General features: G+C 46.9%; 1 non-coding gene across 1 annotated transcript; it reads right to left on the minus strand.

Moving 5' to 3' along the window:
- Positions 1-1,755: 1,755 nt before the first annotated feature.
- On the minus strand, positions 1,756-1,828 carry Trnak-uuu (transfer RNA lysine (anticodon UUU)). Its single transcript has one exon. It is a non-coding gene; the product is annotated as a tRNA-Lys (tRNA).
- Positions 1,829-10,356: the final 8,528 nt, after the last annotated feature.

Consider the following 10,356-nt stretch of genomic DNA (forward strand, 5'->3'; position numbering starts at 1 on the left):
ATTGTTTCAGAATATAAATAAGGCTTGTTTTTGTTTGTTTGTTTGAAAACGGATATGTAATGATAATAACGTTTTATTAGCGCTAAAGAACGGCCACAGCGGCCTTCGTACAGGCGTACATAGCATCAGACACATTGTCGCAAACTGCAACATAGAAGCAGCCAGCAATATCATGAAAAAGAAAAACACACTGTTCGACAAACGCATGATTACTTTTTCTTTTTTCTTTTTTGACGAATACGAAGGAGCAAAGAACCACTTGTAAACCGAGATCGCAAGATTTGGCAACGATAATAACTAACGTCATAGGGGCAGAATGCACCTACATAAAATGGTGACGAGTTGCGAAACGCAGCTCGGGGAGGACAAATACTTCCCATAAATATTCCTCTGTCTTCGCATGCACGCTGTATATTGAAGGAAGACCAGGCTTCCAAAAGCCAGTCTCTGCCGGCACGCCGCAAAATTAGGGTCCGAGTAAAAGGGATAAATACTGTCTGACACATAGCAGACCTTATTTTAAGCCAAGCTCCACTATATTCATTGGTCATTGTATTTCGTAATTGTTTCACGCAAGCTGCTGTGCTATAAGTCCGCATTGTAACGCTCAACTGGTCAGTGACAAATATACTATATGCACGAAATGTGTTCGAAGCAACTGACTTTTTTTCGTTATCAACAAACATAAACAAACTGATTGAGCAGGAAGTTGGATGTATTGCCATGAAAGCGCTCTCTCAAATACGTGACCGGCGGGACGATACAGCGAGAAGGACGAAAACTTTACGGCAAGTTGCCTCTCTTTCACACTAACTTGGTCGTCGCGGCAGATTACAACATAGAATTAGTTTCCATTTTATCTTCACCGTTGAGTTTCTATGCAGGCAGCTTCAAATTAATCGCTCTTTTCCAACGGCGAAGCTAGCACACTAAAGCACAGCACTGCTAGACGCTGCTGGTTGGTACCAGGGCATTACGCCGCGTTTCCCCTCGAGGGGCCGCTGCCGTCGACAGAAAACTCTAGCGCACGGTGCCCTGTCACAGGAAATGGGGTAGAGTATCGCCCCTGGCGATTGAACTCCCCAATCATAACCACCAAATGAAGTTGTTGTAAAATACCACGAATATTTCTAGAGTGGGCATCATAACGGTCATTACCAAACAGGATAATGGTAATCTCACTCACAATGAAGCAGAGACTTCGGTGGAAGTTCACTTTATTGAATATTGTTTCCCAGCAAAAGCGTTTACGGCGTATTGAGTAAGCCACGGGCAAGGCTTTAACTGCAACAAGTTAACTGCAAGAAAATCAGTTTTTCTGCTTATAGTTTAAATTACTTTTCGTCAAGTAGTTGCCATTACCGGTCAACTAGATAAAAGTAAAACTTCATACTTGTAGATATGAACGGAAAATCTCGCCCCAATTTGCTGCACTTGCACATCCATTTCGCCATTTTAGCGCAGCGAGGCGGCTTGATGAGTGAAGCGTATGCAAGCGATTTTTGCTTGTTGGCCAACACATCATGATGATCATGGCAAGATGATGGCACGGATCATGGCAAGTGTACCGGCGGCACGTGGAAGTCGAACTGCTTCTTTTTTCCCTCCGGGGTTTGTTCTAGCATTAAAGCCAAGGCGGGACAAAAAGGCAATCCCACAAGCAGGCCGGTGGTGGTTCAGTCAGACCTGTGCCACCGAAATCTTGGCTGGTCACATTAAGAAAAACGCAGAAGTGAAAGGAAAAAAAAAATCAACCGCCCGAACGGGGACTCGAACCCCGGACCGTTAGGTTAAAAGCCTAACGCTCTACCGACTGAGCTATCCGGGCGTGCCAATGTTGCTGCTAACAGTTGAACACGACCAAGTGAAGTCAGATGGTGAATCAAAATGGCGCGGTACGTGGCGCCAGTGCCGGATTTACAGTGGTGGGGGCCCCGGGGCACTGTGCTGTGGGGCTCCTTTGTGGTGGGGGCCGTCCCCTAAATCCGGCACTGCATGGCACGATATACGACGAAAATTCGACGACGACAATACTCAAGGCGATGCTAGTCACACAGTCACACAAACATATGAGACAAGACGGACGCCAATGAAGTCAGTTAATTTATTTTATTTTTATTTTCTCGCATTCACTACAACGAAGGAAGCGACGAACATGAAACAACGGGACGCACATACCGGGATTTCTACTACATTTTCGTCTACCCCCTGCATTTGACCTTTCGGTAAGAAGGGCAAAGCAGAGTTTGAAGAGCCGCGCAGCTATTTCGTGCTTTCGCAAGCACGCACATGCGACAAAGACCTGAATACCCACCCGAGCCATATCCCAGACAACACGTATCGTCGCAGGGGCGTCCCAAAAACGTCCCTACGTCCTTTGTTCCACCGAGGACATTCAAAGCACATCCATCGGACGTGCGTTCGTAAGACGTCCTACACGCGGCCCCGGAGGCACGTAAACGGGAGTACGGGAATGGTTGTCGGAGGAGGGGGTGTGGGAGAAAGGGAAGCGATGGTAGCGCCATCTATGTGGAGCTGTGCATATGTATGCAAGGCAAGCGCTGCTTAGGCTTAGCTCCGCGGCTCCGCGCCAGTCGTTTGAACCGGAGAGCTATCGTGACTCATGAGGTTGTATTCCAGCAATGTGCAGTAAGTGTATATGTTGAGTCCTTTGCTATACGTTACGTTGTACAACGTTGCATTGTTGAACACTGGCCACTTCAAATCAAGCGAATACAACGCGCTTTTTCTTGGTGTGGGCTGTGACGCACATCACCCACGCGTTCCTTCACAAGAAGCTGCTATAACTGCCATCAAGAAGTGTAGGCAAACAGTTCATCGTCAAGTAAAGCGGGCAGTTCAAGAAAGCCTATCTCGTATTCACACGTCATCGAGTCCTCCACACGATTTCACCCTCAGTGTACCTCTTCAAGATCAACCTCGTCCTGTGTCCATAGATGATGTTGACACTACTGCTTTTTCTCAGTATGGTTCTGAAGTGTCAACGCTACTGCCCTTACCTTCCCGCAGCAACCGCTCTGCATTTGATGATACGGCAGTGGAATTGGGCTTTTCTCATTTCAAGAGAGCGAGGAAAGTTGTGCGGTAGCTAGCGTTTCTTCGCTGCCAAGCTTCGAAGAACAACTGAAAGCCTGGGCTCTCGAATCGACCGTTACACATTTGAACTTTTGAAAGTATTACGGACGGTTCCCTTTATGAGTTCCAGTGTGTGCAAGGACCTGCTACAAACTTCCCGTGCTGCTTCTGGAGTAGAGCAGATGGGAGCCGGGAAGTATTGCCATTTATTGTAAAAGGGCACACATTTCATTCATGCAGAAACGTGCCTTCAGTCTTGAATGAAACTACTTCGCAAAGTACAATCACAGTATAGCAACAGCCCCCTGTTTTACTGGTGGAGGAGATATATGTATATTGGAATTGAATAAATCTATGTATTTTTTAGATTTGTTGTGCAATATAATTGAAGGGTAATAATATTCAGTGCAGAATTGTACTCAATGATTTCTGAAGTGCAGAATGGGCATAGAAGGTGGCTTACAGATCTGATATCTATTTTCTAAATGACTAAGCAAGCAACTGCCGCGAAATACCTCGCACAAGTTCAGCGTCAGGCCGGGTAACTCACAAACGCAAACTGCATTTAGGGAGCTTTCGTCTTTTTACTGTAAAGTTCTGTAAGGTGATTTCATGCCGAATCAGGCAGGGTGGTCCGGTCGACCTCTCCAATTTTTTTCTTTCAAACATATATTGAAGCCTTGTCTCTAGGAGGCAGATTGGCACTGAAAGTAGTTGAAAATAATTGGTGGTTATTTTTTACTGAATTATGATTCAGATGTGGGCATTTTGAGCACTGCGCTTCCTACGAAGTTTGACGCCGCGTATCTTCATGACTATTCAACATATTCAGCTTATTTGTTTTTTTAGATATTGTCAGGGGTGGGTAGCATTGCATCCTAAGTTCTGAAGATTCTAAGGTTTGCCTTTGTAGAGATAAAAAATCGCAAAGTAGCCTCATTTGTAAAATATGGTACGTTTTGGAACCTCACTAGTCGTCTCCCAATTGTGATACCCGAAAGTAATCTACATCATTGTGTTCGTCTCGAAATGCCCTTTCTTCTCATAGCCAGCGAGTACTTCGTATTGTGATTTTGGGCAACGCATCCAACAGTTTTTTTGTGAGGGGTGTCTACCGAAAATGCGTGAATTCGACAGCGCGCATCCCATACATTCCCACTCGTGACAACTTTCATATTACTCACACACGTTCTTCATGACGATCAAAATATCACATTAAAAAATTTGCTTCAGAGATGGGCGAAGTTACGTTGGTTACGCAACGTCATTCGCAACTTAACTTCGACCATCTCCGAAGCAATTTTTTTTATGTGCGGTTTTGAGTCGTCATGAAGAACGTTTGTGAGTAAAATGAACCATGGCACGAGTGGGAAGATGTGGGATGCGCGCTGTCGGATTTACGCATTTTTGGGTGACACCCTTCATAAAAAGACTGTTGGGCGCGTTGCCCCAAATCACAATACGATGTACTCGCTATAAGAAGAAAGAGCATTTCGAGCCTTCGATCCGGGCATTCGATTTCTCTTCGGTGCAGATAATTTTCTGGGATCACAACTGGGAGACGACTAGTGAGGATCCCAAAACGTACCATATTTTACAAATGAGGCAACTTTGCGACTTTTTATCTCCTCAAAGGCAAACCTTAGAATCCTCAGAACTTAGGATGCAATGCTATCCACCCCTGACAATACATGAAAAAAAATTCAGCTGAATATGTTAAATAGTTATGAAGATACGGTGCATCAAACTTCGTAGGAAGCGCAATAGTCGAAATGCCCAAATCTAAATGATAATTCATTAAAAAATAACCACCAAATATTTTCAACTCTTTCAGCGCCAATATGCCACATAGGGACGAGGTTTTAATGTATGTTTGTAAAGAAAAAAAATAGAGAGTTCGACCGGACCACCCTACCTGATTCGGCGTGAAATCACCCTGTAATATAATATGGATGAAGACACACACAAAAACGAAGTGGGAGGAGCTTCCCGGCATATGTCCCATGGAGAGCTGAAACACGTCCGAACGGCATCGCGCAGTTACGTCCGCTGAACGTCTCTGTGATGTACTTCGGTGTTGCATTCGCACGTTTTTGGGATTTCTGGGGATTGAATTAGGACGTCCCAGGGATGTCCCCGACGTCCCCGCGTTGTGTTTCGGATTCGTTTGTGTTGTCTCTAGCCCACATGGGGTAGGGGGTCGTCATTACAGCTATGACACCTCATACCTGGACAACTCATACCAAGACAACTCATACTAAGACAACTCATACCAAGCCAGACAATTGCCGCCTCTTTCACCACACTTATATGGTGATGTTATTTCGCGCTTATTGCGCTCATATACTTGACTTTTTTATGTTGGCTGAACATCTTTTTTAGCTTCCAAAGTTGCTTCAAATAGATCTATGAAATCCACCAGTGAAGGGGGTGAGGCGATAGGTTGTCCACTTGCTGGCACGCCTGAAGCGTCTTTCTCAGGACTACCTGCGTCTATAGGGCGTTTGTATAGGATCCATCTTTTTTTTCTTTTTTAGGGAGGGCGGAGCAAAGTGCTTCCAGGGGGGCGAAGTGTGCAACCACCTCACCTCCTTTCCTGGAGACGGACGCTGCGGACTGTGCGGGTGTTCACAGGTTCATACGAGGGGCGTTCAAGTCAAACCGGGACTTTTCATTTTTCGCAAAAGTAAAATGAACTTAGAGGCGAGAAATTAGTTTTATTTTTCAACGTAATCTCCAGCTGCACTAATGCACTTGTCCCAGCGTTTCACGAGGGCTTGGATGCTAGCAGCGTAGAAATCCTTACCGGCGCTTAGCAGCCATGATCGGACCGCATTCTTGACCTCGTCGTCGCAGCCGAAGTGGCAGCCCCCAAGGAACGCCTTCAGTGGACCGAAGAGATGGAAATGGCTGGGGGCGAGGTCTGGACTGTAAGGGGGATGTGGCAGCAGTTCCCAGCCAAGTTCCTGTAAGGTGCCTGTCGTTAGATGTGCGGTATGCGGGCGTGCATTGTCCTGTAGGAGGAAGACTCCTTTGGTGATGAGGCCCGGCTTTCCGAAACTGGAGGTGTTCATGAATGATGGTGTTCAACGTTCCCACAGAAAGGTCCGTCTTTCGAGTGTTGCGACAGAGCCAGACATCGGAGACATACACGCCGGGATTAGCTGCACCTGCCATTAACCAGGACCACTTCGAAAGCCTTTGTGTCATTCCAAAGAGATTGACCACCTGTTTTCCCTGCGGACCCAGACGGAGAAGGTCATCCGTATGCGGAAACCCGCCGTCGCCAACATTCCGAGGGGATCTACTACCTGTTCTCCCAAGGAAGCAGACGGAAGAAAACCCCAGGCAAGGTTAGAAGCCACCGACAAAGGCTGTGACGTAGAGCTAATCTCCAGTCAGCACCTTTATAAGCCAGGACCTCAGAGGCCACGTTGTCTGTTATCTTCGAAAGCTAGCATGTCAGAATAAACGCTGTTACGTTTTCCCAAGACCAGACCCCTGTTTCTACCTCCTACACGCTACCTGGGACCTTGCGCACACACACGAGCCAGTTCGAGACATGTTATCCGTCGGTTCTTGAGGATCGGGCGCTCCACAAATTGGATGTTCTCAGGAACTCTGACTCTGGGCTCTGAGCCGTCCCGGCCGGGATCGTCCTGCACTGATGTACGGCCGTCTCGGAACCGTTTGCACCACTCAAACGCTTTGCTGTGGCTAAGTGTATCGTGGCCATACTCAGCCTGAAGTCTTCTGTGAATTTCAGATGACTTTACGCCTTCATTCACGAGAAACTTCATGACAATTCGCTGTTCGATGTACGCGCTCACCTCGTTGTCGGCCATCTTGTCCAGCACGTGCCTTCTGTTTTGCACAAACTTTGGACCACCACGTGGTGAACGCGGAGGCCTGTCGCGTGTGAAAATGACGAAAAAGAAGTAGCGCGAGCCATTTGTACACTCAGGAGACAAAGTCCCGGTTTGACTTTAACACCCCTCGTAACCAAGCGAACTTATACCACACTCGACTTTTTCTCTTTTGAGGGAAGGGGTGCTGATTATGGGAGTATTTTTATTTATTTTCTTGTTGTTTTTTTTTTCTTTTGTGCCATTCAAACTCAAGTCACGCCGGGAAACGTCATATCAGGATGTACGAATCCCACAGATATTCGCCGATGCACACTGAAGGATAGTTAAATCGCACTGCAATTGTGATGGGAAATTGGGAACTTTTTAAAAGAAACCAAGTCGAAAATGTCCAACATTTTCGCCGTCGCATGGAAGGAACTAATCCTTTGAATAGGTGATCAACGAGCTCAATCTGTATTCCAGCCCACTACAATACTATTCGCAAGATGTCCATTGGCACGCTTCTCCAGGAGTTGTTTTCGCGATGCCCTGGCGCGAGAAGCGCCAGCCAGGGCTAGCAACCCATTCTTCATGATAGCCAGACAGACTTAGTAGAACTTGATTAGATTCTCCCGAACAGCTTCTCGACCACCTCGATTGGCCACAATTAAGAGCATCGAGGAATAAGCCTCCTATTCTTGCAAGCAGCCAGGCGTACTCTGAAAAACTCAGGAGCGGTTTTAGTATCCCACACGACGACAAAAATGTGGGACAATTTCGATTTGGTTTCTTTTCAAATTTCCCTATTTCCAATAACCACTGTAAGTCGAACCCGCATATATCGAACTCGAAGGGGATGGCAATATAGTTCGATATACCGATAATTCGATAAATAAGATGTGCGTATGTTAGCAGCGACTGAAGCACCCGCAGTCATGACAGATGACAAAAGTAGCGAAAATACGACATATATTTTATTTAACAGCAAAAAATCGGTGACCATAGCTTGTGTCTTGTTGCGGGCCATGGAGTTCAGAACGCGTGTTTCAATCTTATCAAGATGATCTACGTTTCTAAGGCCTTGCATTGCTACGCACAGCGACGAACTTGAAACGCAGATATCGTCAGCGGCGATTGCGATTCCTTATGGTAGTCGGTGCTATCCCATTTGTCGGCACCGACATAGTCCACCACAATGTCCGCATCAGTCCGTTCCGCCACCGCTTCTGGAGCATCGTCGACGCCGGTGTTGTCGAGCACTCATGTTTAGGGGAATGACGAAACACCGATTGCGACCGTCCTCCGTTACAAAACCGCATTCTCGGTGGCCGTGACTAATCCGGCTCTCCCGAAGCAGTTCAGAATGGTACTTTGCTTTACATCAGCTTCCCCGGCGATCATTTGCATAGCACCGAGCAGATCTACTTTCAGTTCGATGACCACTCGAAGGTCACAAGGAGCCTTGCCTTTTCCCACACAAACACCGTGTGTGTGGAGTCAGTCCGCGTTTTTGCTCATTCGTCCCAAGTGGTCTTCCCTCCTCCGTCCTCTTTCCTCCCACCTACCCGAGGGTGCGAGACCGCCGGCTACGAATGTTTAGGAGAAGTCGCCTTTTCATGGGCACAGTGTTTGATATATTGGGTGTTCCGAGGTACGAAAGTTCGATAAAACCGTATTTCTGTGCCATACTTTTACACGTAATTTTCAAGGGGATATTGTGATTGTTCGATATAGGCAATGATTCGAAATACAATAATTCGAAGTATGCGGGTTCGACTTAGTCGATTTAACTATCCTTCAGTGCACTTCGGTAAATGTTATTTCTGGAGTTCTTATACATTTCCTTCAGTATACGTGAAATTCTGATGTCCTGGTACAGCCTTTGCCGGTGACTTGAGTTCAGAGTTTGAAAAGCTACCCTCAAAAACAACCCCCCTTCCTGCAAAAAAGATTGAGTGTGGTATGACTTCGCTTGGTAGTTGTCTTGGTATGAGCTGCCCAAGCAAGCAATGGCCGATGGCCGACGGTTGGGTAAATATTGGCTGCTGGTTGGCCAACGAGCCGTCGGCCAACCAACGGTGGCACCATGTTGGCCAGAGCACGCCACAACGGTGGTTGGCAAGCAGTCGGCCAACCAACGTTTATGCAATGTCGGCAAGTGCGCGGTATACAGCAATGCTTGGTAAGCGGTCGGTCAATCAACGCTTATACGACGTTAGCAACCGCACGGCATAACGATGCTTGGTATGCAGTCGGCCAACGTGTTCTGTACAATCCAGCATGTCGAAACATGCTGGACGCAACGCTAGCAGACGGCGAGTGCAAGCAATATGGCCGATGGTCAACGGTTGGCGAAAAGTCAGATGACAGCTGGCCAACGAGTCCTTCGGCCAGCCAACGTTGGCGCAATGTTGCATAGTGATAGGCAGAGCGAGGTTCGGCAAGCCGTCGGCCACGGTACATACTTATGTATTGTACAGATCCGTACCAAGAAACAAGCTCGTTGGCCAAGGTCTTGCCAAGCTTGGTCCAATCGCGGTATGTCGCCTTGGGGAGAAGGTAACGCGGAATGGTGTATTAGTGAATAAGTTCGATTTTCGATGAAGCAAGTGCGCATGTCTGAAACCAAAAGCAGTAAGAAACGGAGACATTTTCTCCATGGTGAGTTAATAGGACAAGCAATTCATCATTTCAGTGTTGTTTGTGCACGCATCGAATTAACTTAGACACGCTCACCCTTCATTTTGACTAACAGGCGAACAGGACACTCGAATTTGTGGACGCTCGCCAGACAACCTATATGTACTTACAGTATCTGTTCTTCTTCGGGAAAGAAATGCAATTGCTTTTCTTTGTCAGCTGTTCTGTCCTTGTAGTCTCAGGCATCTTGCGAGCTTTTATGATTCGCCCTCTCTATTTTATTTTGTATATTTTTTGCACTTTGTACGCCGTGCACAAATGTCCATCGTGGAAACTTTTTGTGCTTTTAAACGCCGTACTCACTGTCCGTTGTAGGGATACGAGCTACAAACGAACAACGATAAATCGTTACCAGGCCGTGAGACAATTGAGTATGAATATGAGGGACGCCGCAGGGATGCTTTGGTCTGTATCTTCGCACACGCTTGGCACAATGCAGGCTGGCCAGTGCTTGGCAAGTCATTGGCCAGGGTACAGATCCGTATCAAGAAACAAGCTTGTTGGCCGATGATGTACAAACCAAGCCCAACTATTACCAAGCTTGGCTCAACCTTTGCTTGTTGAGTTAATTAGACCTCCGTACCACTTGAATAATGGAATGGTTGGCGGAATGGTTGGCTTCTTGGCCAACCATTCCACGTAGCTGGCAGGAGGTCGGCAAGACGTAGGCTGACCAATGGATGGCCAAGGAACAGATCCGCACTACAGAACT

Source organism: Ornithodoros turicata, chromosome 1 (genome assembly GCF_037126465.1).
Source record: "Ornithodoros turicata isolate Travis chromosome 1, ASM3712646v1, whole genome shotgun sequence".
In the NCBI taxonomy this organism is placed as follows: domain Eukaryota; kingdom Metazoa; phylum Arthropoda; class Arachnida; order Ixodida; family Argasidae; genus Ornithodoros; species Ornithodoros turicata.